The 12,458-nt window shown below is 47.4% G+C and overlaps 1 pseudogene; it reads right to left on the bottom strand.

Moving 5' to 3' along the window:
* Window positions 1-10,740: 10,740 nt before the first annotated feature.
* LOC102480196 (ferritin heavy chain pseudogene) lies at window positions 10,741-11,471 on the bottom strand (annotated as a pseudogene).
* Window positions 11,472-12,458: the final 987 nt, after the last annotated feature.

Raw genomic sequence — 12,458 nt, 5'->3', positions numbered from 1 at the left:
CGCCCCATTGGGGAGTGCTTTCTCTCTTGCTCCCTCTGACAAGCACACATGCCCTCTGGCAATAAAAAGAAAGAAAGAGAGGAAAGAAGGAGTGAGGGAGGAAGAGAGAGAGGAAATCCCAGCCCTGACGCTTTCAGCATGACTTAAAGCTGTTTGTGTCCCAGCTTCTTAAAACTGGGCAAAGAGGGTACTAATACCAACCTTCAGTATTGTTGGGATAATTTTTTTTAAGAGAGATTTTTGCTATAGGGCACATGTGCTCGCTGGAGAGATAGAGAGACTGAAAGTGAGAAATCACCCCCCAGGAGGGATGACCATGCTGCAATACCTTCTCCTCCGTTCTCCTCTCGGAATCTTGGGAACGCACACACACGCGCCTGGTATGAGTTTTAAGTCACCGGCTCTGGGACTTGAACCATAGTTGACTATGTGGGGAGTCCAGGAATGTAACCATTACACCATCTGCTGGTCCCTTGATGGGATAATTAAGAGGGCTGCAAAGCAGGTGGTCTCTGGACAATGTAGGAGGTTACAAAAACAATTCTCACTCTGTATTTCATAATCATAGAAGCCTAGGGTGACATCGAGTTCATTTCTGTTGCTATTTCAGAATACCTGAGACTGGCTGATTTATGAAGAAAATGGCTTTGTTCGACTCGCAGTTCTGGTGGTTGGAAAGTCCAAGAGCATGGGGCCAGCATTTGGTGCTATGTCATGACGGGGCAGGAGAAGCACAAAGGTCAGCTGGCCCATGCAAAGAGCAAGAAAGAGCTGTGGGCAGCTGACTTGCTTTTACAACATCCTGCTCACAGGGGAACTTGAGAGAACAGAGACAGCCTTAATCTTTTCATGAGGGAATCCACTCATGTGCCAAGAACCTCCCAGTAGGCCCCGCCTCCCGACACTGCCACACTGGGTATCAAGTTAAAGCATGACTTTTGAGGGGACATAGTATTCAAACTATAGCAGGAGGTAGAGCTGCAATAGGCCTGATTCTATGAAGAGTCCAACGACAGTCTTAAATAGAGACAAGAAGTAGGATACCATGACTTGGTGTATGCAGAGGAGGAATCAAGGCATGCAAAGCTCTAAAGTTATTGTACCGTAGTCTGCTGGGGTTGCCAAGACAAAGTCACACAAGTTGGGGGGACTTAAACAAGATTTTCTTGTCTCAGTTCTGGAGGCAGTGAGTGTGAAACCAAGGTGTGGATAAGACAGCAGTCTTCTCCTGGCTTCATGTGGTCACTCCTCTGTGCATGCCTGTATCTGAATCTCCACATTCTTTTTCTTTTTAGATTTTTGTCATTGGACCCATGCACTTGCCTCAGAGAGAAAGAGAGTGAGGGAAAGTAAGAAATCAAAATCACTTCACAGAGGGATGGTCATGCCTCATTTCCTTCCCTTCCATTCTCCTCTGGGAATTTTGGGCATGCTGGCACCTGCATGCTTTTCTTTAAAAAAAAAAAAAATTATTATTATTTAATTCACCAGAGAGAAGAAGAGAGAGAAGGAGAGGGAAAGTGAGAAAGCAAGCTGCCAGCTCCAGGACTCGAACCGTAGTCCTCCATGTAGGACCTTAACTACCATACCACCTGGGCCCAGGACTTGTATCACTCAGTGGACCCTGTGGGACCTAGCACCTTAACCACAGTGCCACCTGCTGGTTCAAATCTCTTCTTCTATTTTTTTTAAAGAATTAATTGATTGATTAATGAATTATTACTATTATTTTAAATTTGCTATAGGACACATGTGCTCACCAGAGAGAGAGAGGGAAGGAGAGGGAAAGTGAGAAAGCAAGTCACCAGGTCCAGGACTCAAACTGTGGTTGGCCATGTCTAGACATAGGTCTAGCACGCTAACCACCACATCACTTGCCAGCCCCCAAATCTCCTCTTTCTGCGAGGTCTCTGGTCACTCACTCACCTCGATGGCCTCCCTCATTCTATCTTTACTATCTCTGTAGAGATCCTATTTTTAAATTAAGTTACTTGGAAGAAAAACTCTAGTCTATCACCTTTGGTGGTGGGGCTGGGGGCACAATGCCATCTGTAAGAATGATAAAGCCACAGACGCTGGACAGAAATATACTTGATTTCTATGGTCTTCAGCCCAGGCCTTCTCCTCCACCAGGCTCAACACCAAAGACATCTAGACCTTTGAAGCATATCCTTTCTCTTCACCTGTCTCTTGAGCATGGAGTGGTCTGAAAGCTAGATTTTATTCTCTCACACACATGAGCGCCACCCCCAGCCAGACTGTATTCTCATGGGGATGGCAAAGCCTGAAAATGACCAACTCCACAAGTCTCTGGGAAAACCTATATTGTCCCTGGAACTACACAGACCCAGTCCCCACCCTGACGATCACACCTTCTAAAAGAAAAAGAAGATGAGGGCAAAGATGTCTTCCCCTTTGGAAGTGAGGAAGAGGTAATACTATTGAGAACATCACCCTGAACCACTCTGGGGGCCAGCAGGTGGCGTGGTGGTCAAGGCGTTGGACTCCCACGTGGCCGGTCCAGTTCCAGACCCAGGGGCTTAAAGATCACTATGGTGCATGTGTGTGTGCCCAAGATCCTGAGAGGAGAATGAAGGAGGAATTGAGGCATGGCCACCCCTGTGTTGGCTGATTTCTCACTTTCCCTCTCTCTGTCTCTCTCTAGGGAGCACACATGCCCTATGGCAAACCCCAAAAGAAAAAAAAAAAAAAAAAGATCAGCTCTCAGGGCCAGCAGGTGGCATAGAGGTTAAGACAGCTTCATCCCGGAACCAGCAGTTAGTATAATGGCTATGTCACTGGACTCCCATGTAGTCGACCGCAGTTCGCATCCTGGACCCGGTGGCTTAAAACTCACTCTGGGCGCGTGTGCGTGCATGCCCAAGATTCCGAGAGGAGAATGCAGGAGAAGGGATTGCAGCGTGACCGTCCCCCCATGGGGTGATTTCTCACTTTCTGTCGCTGTCTCTCTCTGTTTTTTGCCCTATAGCAAAAACCTCTCCAAAAAAAAAAAAAAGAAAGAAAAAACACAGCTTCACCCCACACAGCCAACTGTGTGATTTGAACCCCACACCAAAGACTTGAAAATCATGCTGGGTATGTGTGTGCGCATGCCCAAATCTTATGGAGGAGAAAGGATTGCAGTGCGGTCATCCATCCTGGGGGATGATTTCTCACTTTCCCTCTCTCTCTCTCTCTCTCCCTCTCTCTCTCTCTTCTCTACTCCCCGGCGAGCACATGTGCCATATAGCAAAACTTTAAAAAATAAAAATGAGTGTCTCTCTGGGCACCCCTTAAGCACCAGGCTCTCTGCAAGAGAGATCTTGGTCAGCCCTTAAACTGGTCTTATGTGGTTGGCATTACTAAATCTTCCTAGATGAGCAGACTTGTTCACAATTACACAGCTAATAACAGAGCCTGCTGAAACAGAAATCCACCCTACTCCACACAACAGATCTCACCAGTCCAAGCAGGGTAGAGGCTGCAGCAGGGGAGGTGTCCCCCTTTTTTTTCCCTTTTTTTTTGAAAAGGTTTTTGCTATAGGGTACGTGCGCTCGCCAGAGAGACAGAGAGATACAGAGAGACAGAAAGCGAGAAATCACCCCCTGGGGGAATGGCCATGCCACAATCCCTTCTCCTCTTTTCTCCTCTCGGGATCTTGGGCATGCACCCACCCCCACCTAGCATGAGTTTAAGCCACCAGGTCTGGGACTTGAACCATGGTTGACTACATGGGAGTCCAGCGACATAGCCATTATGCTAAATGCTGGTCCCAGGGGAGGCGTCCTCTAAGGAGCAAGGCAGCCGCCATGTTCACCTTGGCAGTTCATAAGACGCACTCGGCATTTTTTCCTATCAATGGCCCAAGACACACCCCACAGCAGAGTGGGACGGCCCACCCTCATTCCAAACGAGTGGCTATCTGAGGACACTGAGCTGCTTTGCCACCATGACTCCAGATCTCTCTCTTGAGGTCCCAGGCAGGAGCCAGCTGCTCAGTGGTTCTGTGAGGTGTACCCATCCTTACCTTCATCCGAGTGGGAGTCACATGTGTCCAGAACCCCGTCTTGGCTCCCAGGGAGACAGGGTGGGTGGGCTGGGAGCTCGACCTAAGCTGACTCCACTCAGCCTTTGAAGTCCGCTTTCCACCCAGGGCATCAGGCTGCTTCAGCCCAGAGAAAGAAAGTGAGCATGCTCAGAGATCGGCTTGGCAGGAGGGGCTTGATATGAAACAGGTGCCCAGGTGTGCAGAGAGGAGAAGAGGATGGACTCTCCCAGTGTCCAGCTCCAGAGGTTGGGCCAGATTCCCTGACAGAGACTCAAGCTCCACCCTCTCCAGCTGATGCCAATGTCACATTACCTTCAGGGGACAGGGGTCCAAACTTGCTGGGGCCCCTCGGAGTTGGAGGGGTAGGGGCAGCTCAAGGGCTTGCCAGAATTGTGGTTTTCCTGTTCTCCCATCTGACATTGGTAGCCCAGCATCTCCTGGGCGAGTTCTCCAGATTTTTCTTGCAAGATTCTTTGTTTCTCAGACCATAGTGGAGGCTGAGTCACTGAGGGCTTTAATTTGGAAAACTAGATTACAAAAGAAAGAAAGAAACCACAATTCTATTAACAATTACATGCAGAATGAGGCCAGAGTTCCTACTTTCCTTTTTCTTCCCTAAAGTCGGGGCTGACATTAGATGCTTTTCAGAATTTCCAAGCAAGTTCTAGTTTTATGAACAAAAAAACGAGGTAACTTTAGGGTTGGGGTAGGGGGTGGTCCATGGATGGATGGGTGGTTTGCTTTTATTTAAATATGATTAGACTATTAGGGACAGGAGAAAGCATGAAGAGACTTTTAAGAATGAATTCGGGGGGACCAGCAGTTAGCGTAATGGCTATGTCGCTGGACTCCCACGTAGTTGACTGCGGTTCGCATCCTGGACCCAGTGGCTTAAAACTCACGCTGGGCGCGTGTGCGTGCGTGCCCAAGATCCCGAGAGGAGAATGGAGGAGAAGGGATTGCGGTGTGACCATCCCCCCTGGGAGGGGTGATTTCTCGCTTTCTGTCTCTATGTCTCTCTCTGTCTGTCTGGCGAGCATACGCGGCCTATAGCAAAAACCTCTCCAAAAAAAAAAAAAAAAAATGAATTTGGGGGACCAGTTAAAAAAAATAATTCTTTAAAAAATGGGTAAACTTAGGCAAATGTAGATTAACTGGGGAAAAGGGAGTCATGACCTTCTAATAGAAGGAAAGAAGATGGGAAATTCATATTCTGATGCATATAATTGGATGGGCAACCTTGTTCAATTATCTAACTACAAGTTTTTGTAAGAATATTATTTTTTTTCTCCAAGAGAGTAAGAAAGAAAGAAAGAAAGAAAGAAAGAAAGAAAGAAAGAAAGAAAGAAAGAAAGAAAGAAAGAAAGAAAGAAAGAAAGAAAGAAAGAAAAAAGAAGAAGAATGAATTCGGGTACAGGGATGCTTTGTGAAAAGCAGACATTAAATATCTGAAAGCAAGTGTTCCGTGGTGAAAAACACAATTGATGCAACACATCGGAGTCCTCCAGGCCACCCTGGGTTGTTATTTTGGAGCCTGGAGGAGGGTCGTGAGAGATCAGGACCCTCAGTGAACTGTGCCTGGGAGACCACCCCACATTCTTGACTTTACAGTGTTTAAAAGCAGCCCCTGCATCTGAGGGCAGAAACTCAGCATGGCTCTGTTTTCCTGTCTCCCCTGCCTGTCCCCTTCAGAGCCGAGCTGCCCCGTCACTGTGCTGTTTGATATTTTCAAATCCGGCCCAAGCAGATGATGGGGCCACAGGAGGAGAATCCTTCAGGGTGTCTTGTTTGGTTTGGAAATATTTAAATGTCTGCTGCATTTCCTCCAAGAGGGAAAAGCCAGGACCTGGGGGACAGCTCAGCACTCCGGCCACAGCCCTGCAGGGTCCCCAGCTCTTCTGCAGCCACCTCCCTGGGACTGGATTGCGAGCACCCCCACCCCCACCCCACCTTCCACACCATGGGAAACTCCAGATGAGCCCAGACACCCCCACAACGTGTCCACAGTCCAGTGACTCAGCTCTGCACTCGTTTTAAGCCCACGTAGCAATTGTCCCTGATTACAGAAACCTTCTCGGCTCCTGGAAAAATCACCAACCCATTTATTAACCTCTTAGGCCAGACACATGTTTTCCATAGATTTATTTAAATGCTAGTGGCCACCACAGATGAACATATAGCCTTTAAGAATAAAAAGCGTGTAATTCAGACATAATCTCTTCTGCTTTGGAATCTATGAAGCAGTAAATGGCTACTGAGATTAATTAAATTCTCCAGCTTCCCTTTGGCACTTAAGCATCCCCCCCCCCCAAGCCTCCGCCAAAGCTGGTAGAACCCCTCATGCTTACACTACGGGCAGCCATGACTTGGCAAAGCAGAGAACACTGCAGCGGGGACGCACTGCAGAGGAGACAGCGCCCTTTGGGGTCGTGGGTGCCTGACCTGAGGTTTATCTTAACACCCACCTGGAAGCCCAGCTGCATTGTCAGAGGAGCAAGGGGGGGAACAGCATATGATACTGATTAGCTGATAGGGAGTGGGCAAATCCAAATATTGGCTGGGGCAAGCCTTGTGGTAAGAGATCTGATTTTGTAAACACACAACTCACTATCGAAGATTCCTATATCAAGCACAAGCCAGTGTTTGAGGGGGAAAAAAAGAAGGGAAAAAAAGAAAAAAGCCCGGCATTGTTTCTTCATGTTGTTAGGAGTTTTCTGAGGCTCACCTTTGACAAGTTGAAATGCTGAAGCTTTGGGGCTGGAAGGGGTGAGGCAGTAAAACACCAGGCTCTGCAGGGCTGACCTACATGGGATGGGAAAGTTCCAGGTTCACTTCTGGAGACCTCCCTGAGCATGTGTGATCAGGTTGCCCGAAGCCAGGATGGGTCATGGTATGAAGATCCCATTGTGGGTGTTTTCTCTATCTCACTTTCTCATGGAAAAAAAAAAACAATGCCCCCACCCCCCCCAAAAAAAAAATCTGAACACTTTACACTCTGGGCCTATCTCTGTGGGAGAAAATCTAACAGTTTATGTTTTCTGGTCAGAGAGTGGACATGAACTATGGCCCATCATCCACAGATATGGGTTTGCCCTTCTCTGGCAATTTCGAATTTCCGTACTGAGTTTCCTTCCAGAGAATCTACCCTTACACTCTGCAGTTCAGGTCTTGCCAGAATGCTATTTTTTTGTTTGTTTGTTTTTTGAGAGATTTTTGCTATAGGGCGCGTGCACTCTCTGGAAAGACAGAGCGACAGAGAGACAGAAAGCGAGAAATCACTCCCCCAGGGAGGATGGCCACACTGCAATCCCTTCTCCTCCATTCTTATCTCGGGATCTCGGGCACGCACGCACACACGCCCGGCATGAGTTTAAGCCACCGGGTCTGGGACTCAAACCACAGTTGACTACATGGGAATCCAGCGACATAGTCATTACGCTAACTGCTGGTCCCAGAATGCTAATTTTCAGAACTAACATTCATAAAAAGTGATCTAAAACATGCAGTCCATCTGTCCCAAATTCTGTCCTCAACTCACCAGCCACCAGAGAGCTAGGTATTTGGTGAAGAATTTTGGACACATGGAGAGTTGTCCCCTTTGATCTGGACATGACATGAGTTGAAGCCCACACTGAGGGACGTTACAGAGAATGACTATTTGATACTCACAAGGCTTATGAAGGTCACATTCAGATCCATCCAGGGAATCGCTAGGCACCAGTTTGCTTCTAAGAGATGGGCTTCAAATCACACAAACGAAAGTCAAATCTTACCCTTATCTCTGGTCGTGAGAATATCTCTGACGGGCCAGCTCTGCGGCCTACTGCTTCAGGGAGCTGGATCCCACATGGCCAGCCTGGGTTCAAATTCCAGCCCCATGGCTTGAAAAACACTCCAGGTCATGTGCATGCATGCCCCAGCTCCCAACAGGATAGAGAAATGAAGAAGGGACGACAGACTGTGGCATGACTAACCCCATTGAGGAGAGCACGCTCCCTCCCCCACCTCTTTCTCTGATGAGCACACAAGCTCCCTTACAAAAAACAAACACGAACCTCTCTGAACTCAGTCCTCCTCCCCCATAATTCTAGATCTCTTTGGTATGCCTCTTGCGTGCTGATCCTAAGTGTCTTCCCTCGCCCCCGACTTCCTCTCTGCTGTTAAATATATCTCTGCATGCTGCCTCGACCTTTCTTTTTTTTTTCTCTTCATCTTAGAAAGCTTCCATATCCATGATATTTTTTTAATTTGTTACTTTATGTTATAAAATTTTTTAAAAGAATTATTTTATTTCATTTATTACCATGAAGATTTGTTTCATTTGACCAGAGAAAGAGAGAGACAAAGAGAAAGTAGGAAACCAAGAATTCGGGTCCAGGACTCGAACTGGGTTAGGCCACGTGGGAATCCAGCATCTCTACCACCAAGCCACCTGCCAGCCCAGAATGTTTTAAAAATTTTTTTTGAGAGATTATTTTTTGCTATAGGGCGCGTGCGCTTGCCAGACAGAGAGAGACAGAGAGACAGAAAGCGAGAAATCACACCCCCCCAGGGGGATGGCCATACCACAATCCCTTCTCCTCCATTCTCTTCTCCAGATCTTGGGCTTGCACGCACACAAGCTTGGCGTGAGTTTTATTTAAGCCACCGGGTCCGGGACGCGAACTGCGGTCAACTACATGGGAGTCCAGCAACACAGCTATTACACTAACTGCTGGTCCCTTAAATTTTATTTTTTAGTGAATACATACACATTGTACATATGCTGTGGTTTATCTGCACGGATGTAGAGAGTGAAACTAAATCTTCCTCCCTCACAGAAAGAACACCTATGTTGTCTCAAGTGTGTCCTTCTGGAATAGTCTGTGAGGTACACATGCGAATCAATTTAGCATTTCATTATCATTTTGACAGGCACTAAAACAGTAAAAATGTCCCCCAGTTTTTCCAGTAGGTTCTTTTCTTTTTATTCTCATGCACATATTGATGACTTTAGAGGTCTTATTAAAAAGAACTGTTATTTTTTTTTCCTTTTAAATGCACGTGCATTCACAAATTAATTTTTTGAGGGAAAGGTTATAAGTATTTTTGTTTTTTAAAAAATTTTGCTAGAGGGCACATACAGTAGTTAGAGACAAAAAGAAAGAGAAAGGGAAAGTGAGAAAGGTCCCTGCCCTCATAAGGGATGGTCATGCCGAAATCCCATCCCCACTCTTTCTCTTTTCTGGATTTTAGGTGTGCACGCACAAGTGCCTGGCATGTTTTTCAAGCCACTAGGTCCAGGAACTGTGTGGTAGGCCATGTGGGATCCAGCGGGCTTAAGTACCATGCCCACTGGCCCAGTTTTTTGTTGTTGTTGTTGTTGTTAAATTAATTTGTTTAGCTACTCCATGAAAGACAGAGAGAATGGGGACCAGCAGTTAGCATAATGGCTATGTCACTGGACTCCCATGTAGTCGACCGAGGTTCGAGTCTAACTCATCCCAGGCGCGTGTGCGTGCATGCCCAAGATCCCAAGAGGAGAATGGAGGAGAAGGGATTGCAGCATGGCCATCCCCCCTGGGGGGTGATTTCTCACTTTATGTCTCTCTGTCTCTCTCTATCTGTCTGGTGAGCGCATGTGCCCTATAGCAAACCTCTCCCCTAAAAAGAAAAAAAGGAAAGAAAGAGAGAGAATGAGAGGGAGACATGAACTCCACCAGGGTCCTCACATACAGTCCGTTCAGTCTCACTTACCCAGGGAGGTCGCAGGACAGTAACCCAGAACTTTTTCTGTGTGGGTCAAGTTTTGTTACAGCCACCACAGCAACTGGCCCCCAAATTGGTTTTTCAGCGTGCAGAAATGGATAACATTTTTTTTTTTTTCTCCCTGAACTAAGGGAGAACATGATCACCCAAGCACGATTCCAAACCCAAAAGGGAGGAAAAGAGCACGAAGCAAAAAAATCCTGAAACGGCCCCTTGAAGTCTGCCGTGGTTGAAGGCAGGTCACAAAAGCCATTCTGTTTCTGAGTCTGTGGCTGGTCTTTGAACCCGAGCAGATGAAGCATGAGGACCTTTGCGGCGTGGCGCGTTCCTTTGAGCTCGCTGCCCTCAGCCTCGAGGACGAACTGGGATATAGCCCTGCCATCTGTGTAGCTGCTGTGTCCCTGCGGTGGAGGGGCGTGTGCCGAGGAAGGGCAATCTCAGGTCATCGATTTCGGAGCTTCAACCTCCATGTGGTAGCTTTGGGTTTTCTTACAAGAATCAGAAAAATAAATAGACTCTACTTACATGGAGATACACCACTGCACTGCATTATCAAACGGCCATCCAGGGGGTGTGCAAAGAAGCAACGGCAGCCGGTCTATGAACCCAGGGCCACCAGCCCGAGCTCTGAGTCACCCTGTTCATGTTCAGCTGAGCCTGGGCAGCAGCCGTCACTCTGCCCTTTTAAGAAATAAGCAAATCCACCCAGATTTGTGGAGGGAAGAGCTCAGGTCTCCTTTTTCTGGGTGGCCAAGGAACCACGGTCCCAGGGAAGTCGCTTGTCTGGACATGAAGACAGATCTGTATTGTTCAAGCCTGCAAGGTGCGTGCTTTGCTAAATGCAGATCCATGTGCTCACCGGGGATGAGTGGGTGCTGGAATGAGAGGAGCCTCAGTCCCTCCATTCACACATATTATCTTCGTTAGTTTTTTTTTTATGGGGGGGGTACCAAATTTCTTTATTTGAAGGAATGGTACAAATGAAAGAACTTAAGTGGATGTCGTGGTACAACTTATAGGAAACGTAAAAGAAACCCCAACATGCATGCACTGACCTGGTGAGTAGGGAGGTCACCCCGTGGCCCTGGGGAAGTTAGCCTCAAGCTTAGCTCTCGTTATCACTGTCTCCCAAGGTGTGTTTGTCAAAGAGATACTCTGCCATGCCAGATTCTGGGGCTCCCATTTTGCACAAGTTAGTTACATGGTCACCCAATTCTTTGATGGACTTCACCTGCTCGTTCAGGTAATGCGTCTCAATGAAGTCACACAAATGGGGGTCGTTTTTGTCAGTGGCCGGTTTGTGCAGGTCCAGTAGTGACTGATTCACATTTTTTTCCAAGTGTAATGCACACTCCATTGCGTTCAGCCTGTTCTCCCAGTCATCACGGTCTGGTTTCTTAATATCCTGAAGGAAGATGGGGCCACCTCGTTCATTCTGCAGCTTCATCAGTTTCTCAGCATGTCCCCTTTCCTCGTGAGATTGGTGGAGAAAGTATTTGGCAAAGATCTTCAAAGCCACGTCATCTCGGTCAAAGTAGAAAGACATGGACGGGGACACGTAGGAGGCCTAGAGCTCCAGGTTGATCTGGAGGTTGATGGCGGCCTCTGAGTCCTGGTGGTGGTTCTGGCGCACCTGCGAGGCGGACGCGGTCATCATGGCAGGTGGTAGAGAAGAGGTGGCGGCGAGAGCGGCTGCGCGGCGCTGGGGCGGCAGCGGGGGCCTTGGAGCTGTCCAAGGACGCTGTGTTGGTGGCGGAGGACGGGTTCTGGGTGGCCAGGCCGGCATGGGGGACGAGCGCCGGTTCCGTTCAAGCACTGTTGATGCAGGAAACCGTGGCGAGCCTCGGCGGAGAATGTCTGGCCTATCTCGGTTAGTTCTTACCTCACCCTTATCAAAGAGGTCTCGCACTTAAAAGAAAGAAGAGAAGAGAAGAGAAGAGAAGAGAAGAGAAGAGAAGAGAAGAGAAGAGAAGAGAAGAGAAGAGGAAAAGAAAAGAAAAGAAAAGAAAAGAAAGAAAAGAAAAGAAAAGAAAAGAAAAGAAAAGAAAAGAAAAGAAAAGAAAAGAAAAGAAAAGAAAAGAAAAGAAAAGAAAAAAGAAAAGGGCACACAGCAGGTGATGTGGTGGTTAAGGTGCTAGACTCCCACATGGCTGACCAAGGTTCAAGTCCTAGACCTGGTGGCTTGCTTTCTCGCTTTCCCTTTCTCTCTTTCTCTCTCTCTGTTTTTCTCTGGTCAAATTAAAATAATAATAGTAATAAAAACAAATAGAACTAAATAAATAATTCCTTAAAAAAAAAAAAAAAGATGGGGCAGGTCGGGGATGTAATGTAGAACACAACATTCTGTGAGGTTGGCCCTCACGGGTAAGTTCCAGGTTCCTGAGTGGGGTCCACACTGAGGGTGTAAAGTGTGTGTGTGCCCATGATCTGGGGCTAGCTGAGGCTAGGGACAAATTATGGTGTCAGGACTCTGTCGGAAGTTCTCTCTCTGTCACACATGGAAGATATAAACAAATCTTTCTTTAAAAAAGGGAAATGAGGCTAAGAAAGATGAATGAAGTTACTTAGAGGTGACAGGGCAGGTTTTGAAAGGAGCTGGGGAGGTCTGCAGGCCCTTTGCTTTGGTTTTGAATTCAATGGGAACACGACCATGGCTCTGTAG

The sequence above is a fragment of the Tupaia chinensis genome, unplaced genomic scaffold, assembly GCF_000334495.1.
Source record: "Tupaia chinensis unplaced genomic scaffold, TupChi_1.0 Scaffold000090_1, whole genome shotgun sequence".
NCBI classification, from domain to species: Eukaryota; Metazoa; Chordata; class Mammalia; order Scandentia; family Tupaiidae; genus Tupaia; species Tupaia belangeri.
Note: the sequence above shows the minus strand (reverse complement) of the source record. Positions and strands in the feature narration are given on the sequence as shown.